Source organism: Protopterus annectens, chromosome 1.part1, assembly GCF_019279795.1.
Source record: "Protopterus annectens isolate FY-2018-M chromosome 1.part1, PAN1.0, whole genome shotgun sequence".
Taxonomy (NCBI): Eukaryota; Metazoa; Chordata; order Ceratodontiformes; family Protopteridae; genus Protopterus; species Protopterus annectens.
The window spans coordinates 775,025,371-775,044,774 of NC_056726.1; positions in this window are offsets into that span (position 1 = coordinate 775,025,371).

Sequence of the window (19,404 nt, forward strand, 5' to 3'; positions counted from 1 at the left end):
AGTAATTGTTTCAGAGTAGGGACTTTACTCTGCTTTAACTCTGTGTTCCTCTAGCTCAACGAGTTTAAGCAGTATCACATGGAGATAACTGGACTAGTGTGTCTGATGGGAAAAACTCATCAGGTTTTGCCATAGGTTATTAATAGCCATTCACTGCCACTTGGCATTGGTGTGCGATTCCAAACTCTGCGCAAATACAGAGGACAAAAAGTGAAGGCTTTTTTATGGGCCATTTCTGGCCATGTGTATTGATTGAGATTTTATTTTTTGACCAGATTAAGTGCATGAACATGGGGTTGATAGGAAAGTAGTGAAATGGGAAGGTAAGCAGAGGGAAGAACAAAGGGAAGGCAATACAAGCATTTGAAGGAGGGGATTGGGAGACAGCTATAGATACCCACTTCTTCACCACAGTAATGTGCAGAGGTAGACAAAAGTTGATGAATTTGGACTGTCAACACAACACGGATTGGTGACAGTACAATCCATTTGTATAGCCAATTGGACCAAATAAAGCATGCTGAGAAGACAGATATGCAAAATGGAGAGCTATGTATGGGGAATTTTTTTGTGAGTGGCAGGTGCCTGTTTTTGTTGTTTATTTTTTGTTTTGTTTTTTTCAAAAAAGAGAGTAATGCTGGGAAGGGACCTAGGAATGTGAGGATCAGGAAAAATAGGTGAGGAAACAGGTGCAGACAAACAGGACATACAACCAGACACAGGGATGGTGATTGACACAAAAAGGATGGGTGGCACCATGACTGGCAATAGGTAGGGGACAATGGAGACACATGTCTGTCAAGTATAGGAACAGTGAGGATCTAGTCTTCACCCTCAGAACTGTCATCAGAATATAAGAATGGGGTGATTCCCGGTACCCCCCAAAATAAATTAAAATTAATAAAAAAAGAGATAAGGGTGAGGTGAGACAAAAAAGAAAAGACAATTAGAACCATGATATGTCACATTCATTCTTTATTACAATAAATAGTAATTTATTATTATACTAGCTATAGAGCTTTCACAATCCCAAAAATGATTATGAATTGTTAAAAGTAATCTTTGGAATATGCGCATATTCCATAGATGGTTTCAAAGTTCCACAGAGTAAGTTAATAACATGGCATTAAAGACAATATTGCTGCATTTTAACTGTAAAAAATAATACTTGTTGAATGTGAATCTATAGGTTAGTTGTGGGTACTGAACCCAAATAATCTGAATACACTACTACACTTGCCTAATACAATCACCAACAGCTACAGGAGAAAGCATGCATGATTGCTGTTGCAGTTGAAGCTGCTACTGATATATGTAATCACAATAATTAATACAATCAGGGTCAGTTGTGCTGCAGATATACCCCTTGCCTCTCTGAGTCTGTCCAATCTTCTAGCATATGCCTCCCTGTTTGCAGTGATTTCTTCTGCAGCTGTAAAATAGAAAACAAGAGAATATGAGATATGAAAGCATTGTGCATACCAGTCTTGGCTATCTACACCATTCCATATCATTTCAAGCTGCTTAATCTGTTTACATACACAATGGCGGGGTTCTTAGCAGTTTGAAACTCATCAAGCCCTTGGCTGAGTTGTGCCTGCTTGCACATCTTAAGGTCACTGTAGTGGTGCTTACACTACTCCCCAGTGCTTGGTGGTGCCAGTTGCACTGGAGACAGCCTTTGCTAGGCTATTCCAAGCCTCAGCCTTGTACTGAGACCCAGTATAGCACCCCTGCAGCAGCCTCCAGCTGTAGCACTTGACGAGGGAGTGCAACAAATTTTTTGAACTCCTCCACACCCCAACTCTGTACCCCGAATGTGGCACTATCATCCTCATTGCCTACCCTGTATGCAGAGATCCTCCAACAACAGTAGCAATGGTTTCCCCCCAAACTCTGATCTCGCATTTAAAGAGCAGTATGCAAAGATGCACAACCATACCAACTACATTTGCGTGATGGTAACTGAATTGAGAGATATCTAGTCAAAAGTCAAAGAGGAGTTTATGAAACAACAATGATGATATGAAACTTGGCAATGATCTTTGGCATGTGTGATGCTACACCTGGTCACACTTTGTTCAATGTTCAACACTGAAAGGCTCAATGGCCTGGCTTTTAAGTCTTGACTTTGGAGTGATCAATGAGATGACTTGGCACAGATTTTGTTGTGACTTACACACTGGTAAAAGTAATTTGTTCAAGGTGAGATTCAAACCTATGTAAAAAAGAATGCATACATTTCCACACAAGTGATTATTCCTCATTGCCACAGAAGAAGTAGATTTCAATCATGGTCATTAAAGATAGACAGCTTAAATATTGACTGGTGCTATACTTTAATTAGGCTTGTATGTTTGTGACATTACAAGGTCCTGACAAACATTCTCAGCTGTGATGCAGGACTAATGTCTGAGAATAAATTGTTAATAGATAGACTTGCATGACTTTAGTAATAGAGTATGGAGCTATGATACATATCTCAGAATACAGTTACAGTTATACTTACAGTTATAATTGGGTTAAGGGAGGGGCCTAGATGATAGTCAGTAAACTATTGCGTCCATTGGAGATATGCAACTGCATTTTTATTACACAATCATCATTGTCATGCTAAACCAGTTATACACATAATCGACTGGGGTTCATTCGTCAGTCATTAACTAGCTGTGATACCTACCAAAGTATTGTATGCAGGCAGCAATGATACCTTTCTGTCAATCAACCTACTGTACATTGCTATTGTATTTAGTATTACCTTTGTAATCAAAGTTTTGGCAACAATGACAATGTAACACCCTTACCTAAATGTAGGCTTTGCTGGATTTGAATCATGGTGCACCTGTGTTCTGACTATAAACTCACTGATCTTATAACTGGTGCTACCCGGAAAGCTAGTGAGCAGTTGTATCTTCTCCACTCAGTACTGTTCAGAGTGCTGACACTGTGCATTACCGCTGAGCCTGTTTGTGCAGAGGAAGGCAAAGCAAATACAATTTTTCACTTTTTTCCTTAAGCAGTGAACCATGATTGTGCTCATGTAGCCAACACACAAATGGAAAAGGCAATAGCGAAAACAAATTACTTGTGTAAGTGCTCATTATAACCTCCCTCACTAAAAATATCTACTGTGGGACTCGACCCAGCTTTACTTCTGTTCTGTCTTTTTTAGCTCAGCATATTTACACTTTGTGCCTCAGAAAAAATCAGCTAACAGGTGGAATTTCTGTAGTCATTACCATCCATGGTACTGAATGCTGCACAATGCCATTCTATAAGGTGCCTGAAATTAAATTTTTCACTTTTTCCTTAAGCAGTGAACCATGTTTGCACTATGCCACTCACTGCGTCTATGGTAAAGGCAAAAATATAAAAAATTTAAAAAAGATAAGAAAGGGAAACAAAGGTTAAAGAATTAGACAGCTCTGGATTTGAACCATCAGACTACTGCACTTACACAACACAGTTGTAGTGGGTTATTTCTCTTTGCCACAGACACAGCTTTGCAATAGCAATAAAATAATGTGCATACAGATAATTCATATTTCTTATCTAGTATTAAACAGTTCATACAATTAGACATTCTCAGTTGATTGAACCTGTGGAGATAACACATTTAGTGGCATGAGTGATCTCACAAACATTTATGAATATGTTTGCAAAATTGCACCTCTGCTTTCTCTTTGTATTCTGGGAAACCTTCCATTATCTCTGCTTTACTATCAGACATGTAAACTCTAGTGCATATCCTCTAATTTTTCTTTCAAGGTGTGATATAAATACACGACAGTGAACAACAGCTTTCAGCAAAGGCAGGAAACTGTGCTATTATGCCAAATAAATATACATGTGGGGTGTTTGGTTTTATTTAAAACAGGGGTGTCCAACCTTTTCACTTGCAGGGGCCACATTGAGTCAACAGAAATTGTCTTGGGGCCGCATGTAAAATAGATCTTATAGTTAACTGTATCGCTGTCGTGGTCGTCCAAAGTCGACCCCCTGGATATATTGCAGGTGAATTTGAACAATGAATAAATGTAATAAATGCATAATATTTGCCCTAAAATTCAAATTCTGATTCTAATTCTTAAAATAACAGTTAACTCTAACATCTTAGTTTAACATCTTAGTTTATTTGTAAAAAAATAAAAAAAATAAAAATAACAGGTATGAACCCTTCAATTTGTATTAGATATCATACCTCTGATTTTGCTGGTTTCTTAAAAATGTCCATGTCTTCCATCATGTCCTTAATGTCCATATGTTGTCCAAAACGTTCATGTATTCTTCTGTTTCTAGCTTTGGAATCTATCCCTGAAATTATTCAAGACATGCTACATCTGGTCAGGCTGGTCTGAAGATGAAAGAAGGTTCATCATATTCTCAAACTGAGCACCCCTTTGGAAAGGCACATTTCTAACTTTGGAATCTGTCACTGAAATATGGCACTGGCAATATTTCTTGCTTTTGCACTGCTGTCTGGTCAGCCTGGTCTGAAGATGAAAGAAGGTTCATCAGTGGTTTCTCAAACTGAGCACCCCTTTGGAAAGGCACATTTCTAGCTTTGGAATCTGTCCCTGAAATATGGCACTGGCAATATTTCTTGCTTTTGCACTGCTGTCTGGTCAGGCAGGTCTAAAGATGAAAGAAGGTTCATCAGTGGTATTCTCAAACTGAGCACCCCTTTGGAAAGGCACATTTCTAGCTTTGGAATCTGTCCCTGAAATATGGCACTGGCAATATATCTTGCTTTTGCACTGCTGTCTGGTCAGGCTAGATTGAAGATGAAAGAAGGTTCATCAGTGGTATTCTCAAACTGAGCACCCCTTTGGGAAGGCACATTTCTAGCTTTGGAATCTGTCTCTGAAATATGGCACTGACGATATTTCTTGCTTTTGCACTGCTGTCTGGTCAGGCAGGTCTAAAGATGAAAGAAGGTTCATCAGTGGTATTCTCAAACTGAGCACCCCTTTGGAAAGGCACATTTCTAGCTTTGGAATCTGTCCCTGAAATATGGCACTGGCAATATTTCTTGCTTTTGCACTGCTGTCTGGTCAGGTTCATCAGTGATATTCTCAAAGTGAGCACCCCAAATAACAGGAAATAAATTGGCCAGCTTGACCAGATGGGACCTGATAATTGACAGTCAATGGGGGCAAAAATAAGCAAAGAAAATATCCTACAAAATAAATTACTCACCATTGACATTCACCAAGTAATTACAAAGGTAGTAATTAATCCCAAAACTTGAAGATTGCCTTCCCTTAACAGTCTTCTGTTCAACCTAAACAAGATATGTAGATGTTGTGACTTTTTAGAAACCCAGAATTTCACCTGCATTCCACTCTGATATATAAATTAGTATATTTAAACTTATATCCACAACATAGGAAAAAAAACCCTCTGAATCTAATCTAACCTATAACCATCCCTTGAAGTGAAAATGAGGCTGTGTCACTTTCCCAGCCCTGATCTGTTTTATCTGCTAATAAAAATTAACTCCATCCATACTGAAATTAGAATACTCCTGCTTGAAGCTTTGTGAATGCTCTCCTTTCTCAATTAGTGGGTATTCCATACTATGTAACATAGAAATTAGTTAAAAAATGTGGCTCAGATTGTGATAGATCCTTTCATGCTGCAACAGCTTGAAACACTGACTTTTTAAAACTCAGAATCTTCTTCTTCTTCTTTCGGCTTTTTCCCAGTTAGGGGTCACCACAATGGATCACCTTGTCTGCACATTAATTGTCAGTGGAGTTTTACGGTGTCAAGTTGCCAGCCCGGCGCCCAACCTTCCACAGAAGGCACACTCACACGCACACCTAAGGCCAATTTAGAGTGTCCAATCCACCTGCAGCAAGTCTTTGGGATGTGGGAGGAAACCGGAGCACCCGGAGGAAACCCACGCGACCACAGGGAGGACATGCAGACTCCGCACAGAAGGCACCCCAGCCGAGGATCAAACCGGAGAACCTCTTGCTGTGAGGCGACAATGCTAACCACTGCACCACCGTGGCCGCCCACTTTTTAAAAGTCAGAATGAGAAACTCAAAAGCTCAAATCCTCTAATTTAGGACCTACATCAAGCAATGTATCAAAGTTTACAAAAAACAGTGCTTTTGTAGCACCTCAGAATTAATTTCCAGAACTTCCTCAAACATAACATGCCTTACTGTATTAGGACCTCTCAGAGGCCCCACTTGCCTGGATAGACACCTTGCTCACATGTACTGCGCATGTCAATAGGAGTGCTACTTACACAAAGTCTTCTAAAACTCTGATAAACATACTATACATACAGTAGTATGTACAAGCACAAGAATTAAACATGTTCCCCAATGACCCATTCAGTGAGTTGTCCATGTGTGCACAGTCAAGCACTGAAATGAAAATGTTTCCCCAGTGACCTCTTCACTGCCTTAGACCCAAGAAAGACCCTCACCCAGTACCATTACTGCCCATTTACCAAACAAAAAATAGAAGATAAAACAGATAAATACTGGATGCACAGTACAAAATTACATCAAAATGAATCCTTTCCCTCAAGGATCTCTTAATTACGCACTTTCTCCATGTATGCACAAGCACAAAAATTAAACATTTTCCCCTAAACTCTCTCAGTAGTCTGTCCATGTATGCACAAGCACCACCAAATGACATCAAAATGAATCATTTCCCCCAAGGATCCCTTGCGTTCTTTGTCCATGTATGCACAAGCACAAGAATTAAACATTTTCCCCATTGACCCCTTCAGTACTTTGTGTATGCACAAGCACTAAATTGAAACATTTTCCCGAATGACCCCTTCAGTCCTTCTTTGTTTATGTATCCACAAGCACTTAAATGAAAAACGTTCCCCAACGAACTTTTCATTGCCTTAAGAGTTTGTGTTCTTTGAACATAAGGATATTTCCCCATAGAAAGCATACAGTCATTTCCATCCATCTTTGCTTGCTTCAGTTAATGCAGATTTTCTTTCAAGTGGCTCTAAAATTGCATCAATTCAAATGTAATTCTTTCCAGTAAAAACAGCACTACTACTTAGCTAAAAAGCTCACTGTCTGCCCATCTCTGATAAGGTCATACAGGTGACTGTTGCCTTTTCCTCCTGTAAATGTCTTCATATGAACTGCTGCCATTCCTTACTGAATCGAATGCTTCTAGAATTCTTCACTCTTCTTCTTCCATATCACTGTGTACTTTAGACCAGCATGTGCACACCATAATATTACCAGTCTACCATTTTCTAAACTAGAAGCAAGAATCAGAACATTACTATTACTACCTCTGAACTGTCCTCTCATACCTTCCTGCCAAAAGTAACACCCTCTCTTTTTACTTAATACAAATGCCAAAGCAAAAGCTACACTGATAATAATTAGTTGAGGCCCATATCCTTAGTAAACATTTGTGATGCTTCACAATATGGTGACAAACTGTTACTACTGCAAATCATAATTCTCATCTACTTGTTGAAATTATCTTTTATTTCTTTTACTACTATGATTGGTTATGAGTGAAAAAGTGTGCCCACTGTTTATATCCAATGAGTATTGGGATAGGTCTGGCTCTTCTGTCATCATTAACTGATTCAGTGGGTAATCAAAGCATAGAAAAAAAATTAATAAAATAAAACAAGGAGGCATTGCCTAAAATTAAATCCTCTCTTCATAAAACTATCACCAGTTTTCATATAATAGCCATCCCTCCTTCAAATTCCTTTTGACCTGACTGACGTAAAACTTGAAACAGACCAAGGAGAAACAATTAACTCAAGCAGTAAACAAGAAAAATTAACCAAGGTCTGCAGTTGTGAACTTAACCAAATGGCCAATCCTAAAACTGACTGAAAGAAAACTGTTGAGAGATTGACCAAATATTTTAGTAAAGGACAAGCTTGATCCTTTTTTTAAATAAGGAATAACCCCAAATTTTACGCAAGATGACAGCTAAAGTGGGATGCCGGTGGAGTGATCTTCATGCCCAGTATGTTTAATAAAGGAAAGGCCCCCCTTCTTCTGACTCTTGCCACGATCGCTAGCTCTGTACTATTTCAGCAATCCATTTGGATCCATTATGTGCTTTCTAATTCAAAAGCTCATGTAATAAATGGGCAAACAGAATGTACGCCTCATGCCCTACATGGCTTGACCTACAGATGATATGCATGCTAAGTGGTAAAGCAAATGTGCACACTTAAAGGGCAAGCGCTAGGGCGGGAAGGGTAACCAGTCCACCGATTCATCGTGTACTTTATTTTTTTAATTATTTCCAGCCTCGGAAGCAGTTGGTATTGTAAATTTGTGGTGGTAAATGTATGTATCTGTTGGTTTAAGTAAGACATCTGGAGTCGGACAGAACCAAAAGTAGTTGTTGACAGAGGGCTGAAGTCAGACACTGATGTTAAACAGTTAAAATATTGCTTTTATAAACTCAGAAAGTTGATGGAACAACAGGTTTTGCATTGTTGTTAGTAACTTCGGTTGTCAATGATTTGCCAGAGGGGAGAAAAAAAAACAAGTTTTTAAGAATCGACCAGAACAACATTATGCAGAATTCTAATATAATCTATGCACTTATGGTGGTAAGTTAACTTTAACAAACATATAAGTAAGGGAGATTGGAAGGAGGCATACCTCTCATTCCTCCAAGAACCCAAAATCATCCATACCTCTGAACCTCAGTCTAACTTCCCACTTTCGAGTTCCACAAACCTGACTGATTCAAGACCCAACAAGCTGCCTCCCTCACATACAACTGAATACAATTAAAGGATGTGAATGCCTCCCAGCTTGCAACTTCATCACCTGATGTCCTAGATAAATATCCCAAGGAATTGTCATTATTCATTCTAAATTCCAAAGATCTTGACAAGGAACCCCCTTCCTAGTCAATCCAGTGGTAGTTGGACAATGGTTCCCTCCTTATAACGTAATTATAAGGAAAAGCCAACTTGACAGGAACAAGAAAAAAAAGAGGAATATTTTTCTTTACCAAAAAAAAAGAAAAAATGCACTAAACTCCAAAGGTCTTTCTGTAGGACTGGAGCAGAGTGCATGTCTACCACCCCAAGCTTTGCTGTCAGTAATCAGGTGTGACAGTTGGGCAAGCTTCCTGAGGGAAAGTTTGATGAGTGCTAACCATGGTGACCATGAACCAAACACCATTCCAGGAAATTAAAATGATTAATTCTCTGCCCCTTCTGCCCTGTTTCTGTACATTGGTTTCATTCATGTTGGGAATCCCCTTTGAAAATATTACCATAAATATGCCAGCAAAGTGTTTCTCTCATAATGCTCAATGTATATTTCTGAAGCAATTCTTTTTTTTTTTCAAAGCAGGTTTATTGTTTTAACATATAAGAGAAATATCATAACAATTTTATACAAGTAATTAAAAATAGGTATTATTATAATATTCAACAAAACAACTAAAGTATTTACAAAGACATCCACTACAATCAGATCAATTAATTAAACTAAAATACCATGCTATTGAAATTAAACATTTTTTAACAAATTTTGTAAATTATCCCATACAATAAAATAAGATGTTTTTCTATTTGTTCTAGTCCTAATTGTGTTTATTTCCATATGGCACACTATATTCATAACATTTTTAAATTCATTGAACGAAGGAGGTGTATCTGAAATCCAATTTCTAGCTATTATTTTCCTAGCCACTGCTAGAATAGACCATAACAAGGGAAGCTTAACCTTTTTAACACTTTGAGGTACAGGTGTGTTGAATAATATAAGAGATTTAGAAATAATGAAATTATCTGTAAAAGAGCCTGCAAAAATTCATTAATTGACTTCCAGTATTCTTTCAATTTTATACAGTCATAAAACATATGAGCCCAGTCAGCATTAATTTCTACATTACATCTCTTACATAGATTATCTTTATTATTTATTTTATTCATCATCAAAGGTGTATAAAAAGATCTATGTAAAAATGTCCATGTATAAAGTCTCCAGACAATGGAAGACATAGTTCTATAAGCAGATTCCAATATATATTGTTTATCTTGTTGATTTTGTGGGTCCCCATTAATAGAAGTGAAATAATTCCAGTATGAATCTACACTGTAAAAAGTTTCTTGTCTGATAACTTTATGTATGTATGAAAGTTCACCTTTATCAGAAACTTTATGTTGTAAATTTAATATCAAGTAATCAATCAGTGTTGGAATAGATTCTTTAACAGTTATAGACATTAAATCTATTTTATTAATGAGATGTTGTCTAAAGGTCTTCTGAAGCAATTCTGAAACTCAGTTGAATGTATATTTCTGAAGAAAATTTCAAACCTAGTCCCACCATTATTTAAACTACCCCAGTCTACTTAATGTCAAAAGAAAAATAAAGGTTATCATATTTCAAGTTTTGGCTGCATGAACATATTCTGAATGTGATAGCTTATAGGAGGCATATATTTATTGTTAGAGTCCTCAATTAATTTGCAAGGAGTAACAACCTGACATGGCTCAGTAGTTCACTTACTTGCATCCCTTTCTAATCTGATATCATAAATCACACACATACATTTAATTTATCCAAAGAACAGGCCTGCAAGCATAACTCTCGACCTTCCATCGCCAAAATGAGGAACACTTGCCTTCATAATGTGAAACAAATGGGCAAAATGTGGAACACATACTAATGGCTTACAAACAACTTCAACTAGGAAGGTCATAGGATGGTTAAAATATGCTTGTTTTACTTATAAAGAAGATCCTTAATTTAATGTATTAATATGATTAATTTCAATTTACCATGGGTTTCACTTAAAAAAATTCCTAACACTGAATGTGTGACAGACTCTTCCAATGTGGAACTTTGAGGAATTTTGAGTAACATGAACTTTTTAAGACCCCAAATGAGGTACGTTCCTTGTAAAGAGGTACACTTGAGAGGTATGCCTGCAAGTTTAATATATGGTATTAATCTACACTGTCAGCCTTCAGGGTAAAGTGAGTATTCTCAGAGGCACACAGTAACAGATTAATAACTCATTCAGTTTTACAGACTGAGCCGTGGCATGACTTAACCCATATGTTTTAGTTCCAGAGAGATTCATACGCCATCTATGGCTCCTATCAAATGTAAACAGCAGAGACCAGTGAAAATAAGCAGAAGCGACAGATTTGTGCAGACATTTTATACCAGTTTTGTGTTTCATCTTGTTCACCCAGTTAGGCCAGCTTAGAGCCTCTGGCAGTTATTTATTTTCCTTCCTCATTACAAGTTTAGCAAGGTTAAGAACTGAAATAAGAGACTGTGCTGCAGTAGAAAGGTTTGGTTTTAAACATGCTCATCAAAATAGCTCTCCAACCATGACTCTTTGTCAAGGTCAAGTGCAACTGCAATTTAAATTATTGGACAATTCAACATTTTTGATAAGCAGAAGAAAATTGAACTACCCAGTGATAAAAGAATATGCAGACTGAACATCAGAAGTGAGCTCTTGACCCTGAAACCAATGAACGACAGGACTGCCTAAGTTCCTTACTTAATGTTCACAGCATTCTGTTCCCCACAGACAATCAGCAAAATCCATTAGGGCTAACCATGCAGTTTGTATTACCATCGCACTACTCAACAATGCTGTTTTTAGTAAATGTAAATGTGTTTTACTGTGCATTTTCAACCAAAAGTATTATAAAAGTAATTACATGATTAGAAGATAGTTAATGAGAACCCGGCTTAAAACATACCTAAAACGGAGTCTTTCATTTTTGTTTAATAAACTGTTGTAAACATGTTGCTACCCATGTATTCTGCAGGATACATTTGCTTCTATTAACAATCACTTTGTACGAAATCTGATCACAGCAGACTAAAAACTTGCTTTATAAATAATGCCTGTCTTCTGGTAGTTAGACTTACCTGAGTAAATACTGTTTGGTCGGAGTTGATGTCCGGTTTAGACTTAGCTAACAACAGATTCGTCTTCTGAGAAACCCTACAGCCCAGCTCTTTGGTGTGAACACACAAGTCCTAGTCGGCGCGAAAAAGTAAATGGGAAGGGTGCGTTTTGCACCTGCGCACAACAATTTTGCAGTTAAAGATAGCAGGTGCAGAAAAAACCCCAGGAAAAATGTGAAATTTGGACTTAGGGGTCGCGGGCTGCATGGAAGAGCTCTGAGGGCCGCATGCGGCCCGCGGGTCGCGGGTTGGACACATCTGATTTAAAAGATCTCTGCAGTTAGTGCCACGTTTTACAAGTTTATCCTTACTGACACACCCACTTCAGTGGAGGGTGCCTGTGAATTACTGTGCTTTGCTGAATAAGACTAATCATTCACCGTTTCAAACCATTAGTACCTAGCAACGGTGTAGAGCCTACACTATGTTTACATTTGCTACACAAAGTCAAACATTTGGTATTCAGCAATTCTAATGAATTCACACCTCATGTGCATCTTCAGAGTGCACAGAGGCCTGAATCCACACTTTAAAAAGGTAACATTGTAGCTAGGAAACTTGAAGGTAAGGAAACTGTTTTAAGAGAAAGAAGACCGTGACTTTTATTTCTTTGAAGGAAATTTTTCTGCAAAGAAGCACACATTTTTGCGAATAGTTTAAGAAAATTTTCGCTAATGTCTTGGGACAAAATTAACTTAATCGTAGATATGATGGGTTTAGTTTTGGACCACAATTATCTCACTTTTGAGGGTGAGTTTTTCAGACAGAGTAACGGTGTTGCTATGGGGGCATCATGTGCCCCCATCTTTGCCAATTTAGTTATGTCTGACTGGGAGAATGAATTTATTACTACTTGTGAATTTTCTACCTATATTACCTTCTACGTGAGATTCTTGGATGATATATTTATTTTGTGGAAAGGACCAAAGGACAAAATAACACGATTCATTGAATATATTAATGGTACGACTCAATTTCTCAAGTTCACTCACAATATCAGTAATGTAGGTATAGCCTATTTAGATGTTTACATAGGTTTAACAGATGGGGGCTTTACATCTAAGATACATCGAAAAAGTACATTTTCCAATGATTACTTATACTACGGGAGTGAACATCCACCACACATCTTCAAGAATATCATTAAAGGACAATGTATTAGATGTGCTAGAATGTCATCAACTAGAAAATTTATGGAAGTAGAAATGGAACTTCTTGCGAAACTATTTGAAAAGAGGGGATACCCTACGGGTATGATTAATGATACTATTGAATATGTTAAATCCCAATGGGGATTTAAATTTAAACCCTTATTGGGTCATGTTAGGGAGATCAATGGAAATACACATTTTGAGAATGGATATATGGGTAGAGTATGTGTTCTGACCTATACCCCTTATAGTGTAAGGATCAAGGATATTCTTAATAAATATTGGGATATTATAACGGTTACAGATGTCAATAAAAAGATTTTAGGAGAAAAACCTAGGATTGTGTACAAGACGGGTCCCAATATAAAAAGGTTATTGGAAAGTTCCAAGTTAAGAAAGGGTGAAAATAATAAAGGAAAGTTATTTACTAGCAAGTGTGGAAGATGCAACCAATGTAAGTATATTAATACCAATAGTAAAATTATTTTAGATGACACCAACCACACTATGATAAGGAGTATAGGTGGCAATTGTTGCACTAAACATATAGTCTATTTAGCTCAATGTAAAAAATGTTCGGCCTATTATATAGGCAAAACAGAAAGGGAGCTAAAGAAACGAATTTACGAACATTATTACAGAATTCAGAAAATGGACTGCAAAAATGCACTATACAGACATATTAAAAAATGTGGTGAAGAACATACATTTTTATTCTTTATTATAGATGAGGAAAAAGAAACACCATTTGGGGGTGATTGGAAAACTAGACTAGCCTGTAAGGAGAGCAAATGGCAGATTCTGACTGACTCTACTAGAAGTCCAGGTATTAATGACTTTATTAGCATCAAACCTTTCTTAATTTTGGATTCTTAGTATTCCCATTCTCTTTTTAAACATCAATTTTAGTATGTTTTTGACTGTTTTATTATGTTTATTATGTTTAGTACAAACCACATATATATATTTTATTTATACATATATATTTTATTATTTAGAAACATTTTTTGATTTTGTATATTCTTTGATGGATACAATGTTATTAAAACTGCAGGTTTTTAGCGTTATACCGTCAACGGGGATGTTGGGTTTAATGTCTGTCTCTTTAAATGAAGATACAAATGTTGGCGCCTAAATGTGTTTTTAAATCAAATGACTATGATGTATGCACTAGTTCTGAGGAAGTCTGCGATGGTGCAGATGAAAGCGCTAAACTAGTGCTTCTGGCAGCTGTTATTAATGTCAATAAAAGGATTCAGCATTTCTTTTTTGCGGATTTTTATCGACCTTGCTTAGTGTTTGGAGTATATTCGTGTTTTGGGATTATATTCATGTTCTATGCTTAAGTGACTGTGACAGTTTTCTCTGAACCTTGCACTTGTTTATGTGCCTCTAAACAAGTGAATTCAGTACTTTGGAGATTCATTTAGTGGAGCGAAGTTCGTGACCATTTTTTACACTTGGTAACAGCATTGGTATCTACCATATCTATTACAGTCTCTGGTCCGTATATTTTGTCATATTTTGCTATACCATTGAGCTGTTTGTTGCTATCCTAGCTACGTTTCCTTGACTAATTCCTGCAGTAGCTGTTTATTTTTTTCCTGGTCGTTTGTCTTTGAACATTCGTTGATTTTGCTAAGAATGTTTCTCTTATTCAACTGCGTTTACATTCTAACATCAGGAATGTATTTATATAGACAGTATAAAACTAAAGGTTGATCTGTATGCACTTCTTATACTTCACTGTTGGCAGAGGCAGTTCTTGCAGTGCTTTACATTTGTGAGATGGGAAGCTTATGCTAATAGCACAGTATGTTATTACCATTTGCTTTTGCAGTTTCACCTGGTATTGGAGACAACTATATTGTGTTTTTCATCTAATACGAGGGGTTATACATGTGACTAACAGTGGTGTTAGGCTTCTCAGATGTCCCAGGGTGACCTCTACAACTGTGGTGGGCACGGTGAAAATTGACAGGCATTCTACTTTGCATTATTGATTATTTAATAATGATAAGTGTTATCCAGTAATCAATGACAGAACTGCAGTCTTTTGCGTATAGGAATGTTGACAGAATGGGTGTCTCTCCAGACACTTTTGTTTGTGTTGGAGGTTTGGGGGGGGGACCTATAATTCTGTTTAAAATGGGAAGTGTGCATCAGGCACTTTATGTTGACAATGCGTACACAGCCTGATTATTTTTTGAAAAACATACATTACTATGTGCTATTCATGGGTTTATCTAAACCTTTTCATTTGTGTTGTGGGAGTATAGCATAGACGAATTTGTGTGGAATCCTGGATGCTGATGCCTGCAACACATCCAAAATCTCCCCTGTGGGTCTCTAAAAGGTTACTGTAGTTAAAAGTCCAAGTTCAACACAAACCATGGTATCCAAATGTATTGGTTCCCCTTGGTTTGCCCTTGGTCTCAGGTAAGGATGACGACAGTTGCAGCGTTCCTGGAGTGTGTCTCTATCTACCTTGTAGCACTCTACTATTGCCACTTCATGCAGACAATGAAAAGATAAACTGGGTCTAAATTCCCTTCTCCTCCTTGCCATAGGTCTATCAGCAGCAGCAAAGACCTAAGCCTGTTGCACATACACATGAAAAGGAGCAGCAGCACCCCCCTAACATTCTTTCCATTGGAGTTTCTCTGTCTGTATTCCAAAAGGTTTTGGAATACAAGGCACGTGGCTACATGAAATATACATGACTGCTTTATATCTTGCTGAATAGCTCTGCCATCTTGGATTGGTTGATTAGCATATAATTCAGCTGCTTATGCACTAATCAGCATGCCATGATGTTTACCTGTTTTGCGCCTGCAAAGCCTTTTACTGAATACAAATTTGTGCACTATCATTTATGCTTTGTACCACAATGTGAACATGATGTGAGTGAGCCTTGTAGAGTTGATTGAATCTAGCTTATATACCTTTTTCTTAAATGATATGTAAAACCTTTTCCACCGAACCAATAACTTTTTAATTTCTTAAATCTCACTCATCCAAACCTTGTTTTTAACTGCAATAACCAAATCATCTGCTTATGACAAACACATAGGTATTACAATTCCTTTCTCTGTCACGTAGCATGCATCAGTCATGCTTCTATTGCATGTTTGTATTATTACAGTTATCACAATACAAAAAAACATGCTCAAGGGACATCCCTTTTTAGTTTCTCTATTAATTTTAATTTTTATTCCTATCATTCCATTTACCATAACTTTCACCCAGGATATTTCATAACATATTCTTTTTATATTCACTATTTTTCCCCAATCTCATATGCCTCTAATATCTTCTACACTACCTCAATGCTCACTCTGTCAAATGCCTTTGCTACATCATGTTGCTAATCTAGCCTCATTGATTTCTTTCAAATCATATTTATCATCTCTTTTACCATTACTAACCATTTCTTTCACCTGTTCACCTTTTGCATCAATATCTCCATTCCCTATAACTTTGTCAAGTGCTTTCTGCATTCCTTTTGCATTATTTTTATACACGTTATAATTTGTTTTCCTAGTGTCATTAGCTTCCATTATTTTTATGTTTTCTTTCTTCTTTTTTCCATATAAATGTAATCACCCTTCTCCTTCTTTTACAACTTTCTCCATCCACTTATTCAGTATTTAATGAACACTCTACTTTTACTTTCATCCATTACTTTATAATGTTGATAACTACTGGTTCAGATTTTTCCCTTCACTCCTGTTTAACATTTCCAAATATCCTTTTCATCTTCCATTTTTCTACTGCCATGTCTTCTTTTTCATACGTATAACTTACAATCTTTCAACTACCCCTATCATTTCTTTCTGTTTATATTTTATATTACCTTCTTTGTATAATATTGAATCCATCTACCTGTCTCTTGTTTTTACTACTTTCCATAAGAAAAGAAACTCCCTTTTTTCTTTTAAAAATATTTTAATCATCGTCTTAACATTTTATTTTTCATAATTCTTTTCCTATTTATCTTATTGTGTCACTGCCATGTTCTATCTCTTTTCTATAGCATGTCATAATTTCTTCATATCTCATCATGTCTCTTCAGTCTGTTCTCAACTTCTAAAAAGTTGTTTTCTATACTTTTCCTTATACACCTCCCACTAATATGTCCAGTTTTCATAATGCCCTCATCATTGTAAGTTCTTTCAATATTTCTCTAAGTTTTTATATGACTTCATCCTTTTTGCTAACCTTGCCAGCTAATCTTTTTATTTTTCCTTCTTTTATTATCTCTGTCATCTCCTGTTGTAGCGCATATTACTCTGTGACTAGAAAATTCACCCATTTCCACCCCAAGCACTTCCTTTATATCTATTAAATATAGCATAGAATATATTTAGTTAAAAAAAAAGTCCTGTTCTGCATGATATGCCCCTTTTTTCCTGTTTTCAACCCCCCTGTCTCCAACTCTTCCTCTTCTTCTTCATCACTTTCTAATACTGCGTACTTATTTTTACAATGTTTCTGAGTCCTCCATTTTTGCAGAGCATCCCTCACGTCATTTACCCCATCATTTCCAGTATTTTCTACATTTACTTCTTCACAAAGATCTGTAGTAACATTTTCAACTAATTTCTTTCTTCTCTATTATTTTCTTATTCATTATGTTTCTTGTTATAAAAAGGGCAGCCAAACAAGAAATGTCCACTCTCATTACATTTTTCTACATACTGGCTTACAATTCCTGGTAGTATTCCCTCTCTCCTTGCATTATCCATATCTTCTTTTGCACGAAATGTGTTCTTTCTCTACAAAAAATGTTTTAGTTTGTCTCCAGTATCCAACAGTGCTCTTTCTCCCCCTGTTAAAAATCTTATGCTTGGTACATACTGTATTTTTTTTTCTTCATCCACTTCATGTTCTCCTATCCAAACCTTTTTTTTTCATCATTTCTTACTTTCTAAACAAGATTAATTTTACTACAATCAGATATAGAAAAAAATCTTCACTCATATTCTCTTTCATCTGATGTTCTGAACTATACATTTAGTTTTCTTTTTAATTACATGCATACATTCTGAAACCAAAAGTCTTTTCATGGTGATGGTGACAACGTGCCTTTTTTCTGCTTAATTCATAAAGCATTCTAACAAGTTTCAAATGTCAGTTCACAAAAGTATTCATTACTAATTAATTAATGTTCTTATGTCTTTTAAATCGAAACTCAGTGAAAAATAATGTCATCCGTAATGTTGCAATTGAGGAAGTAGGCCATATGGAGCCCAGAGTGAGGCCCTCATTTGTCATCCCCCGCCTACAGAGCAAAAAAGAAAATTTGAACAGTGGTGGGAAAAAAATGCCTTGACAACTTTTCACAAAACATTGACTAAGAGGCTCAAAAACATGTTCAAGCAGGACATTTTATTAAAAGTTTAATGCATTTTTTGTGAGTTAATCTCTGTCATCTAATTCATAACCAAAGACAACATATCTATACCAATTTAAAGAAACCACACAGATATTAAAAATAAACCAGTATTCAGCACAATCCACAACTCTTTGCAGATACAGTTCAAATGCCAACAGTAGCATAACAAATTATACAAAGCAGAAAACAATGAACTGTGGTCACGGCACAGACTGAAAAATCATGATCCATAAGATAAGCAGTTAAAACTTAGATCCTCACCCTACAAAATATATCTATAACGTACACTGCCAAAGACATTTACCCATGGATTCTGCAAGCCTTGCACAGCATGCAGGATCAGTGCAGGAGCTTTAGCAGGCCATGCGATCCAGGAATAGCTTGCAGAGGCATGCACGAGCGCTCCTGCACTAGTCCTGCATGGACTAAGCCCCTGTATGAAAATCACCCCATTTGCAGGATAAATCCATGCAAATTAGGTGAATTTGAGATCCAGGAAGCTTGAAACCGGCTGTGCTGGACTAGTGTAATCTGTAGAAATGTACTTGGTTAGTAACCAAGTGCATTTCTGCAAAACCCAAAATGGAGCCGTGACAGCTCCAAATAAAGGCTGCATATCACTCAGGAAGCATGCCAATGGCCAAGTATAACACCATTGGCATTGCAAACAGCTTAAAAATAAAAAAATCAACTTTTTTTTTTTTTACCGATCTTGGCTGTTTAAGCGTAGGGCAGTGGTGCATAAACGGAATCGGGGGAAAATAATAAAATAAACGTAAAATAAGCATTCTAACTAAAATCACTATTCTGCCATGAAAGTCAATGGCAGGCAGAAGACAACATGGCCAGTGAGTAGTGGTTGCTAAGGGGGGAGGCTCAGTGTGAGACATGTAACTATACATTAGCAGGCAATCCTATGCAA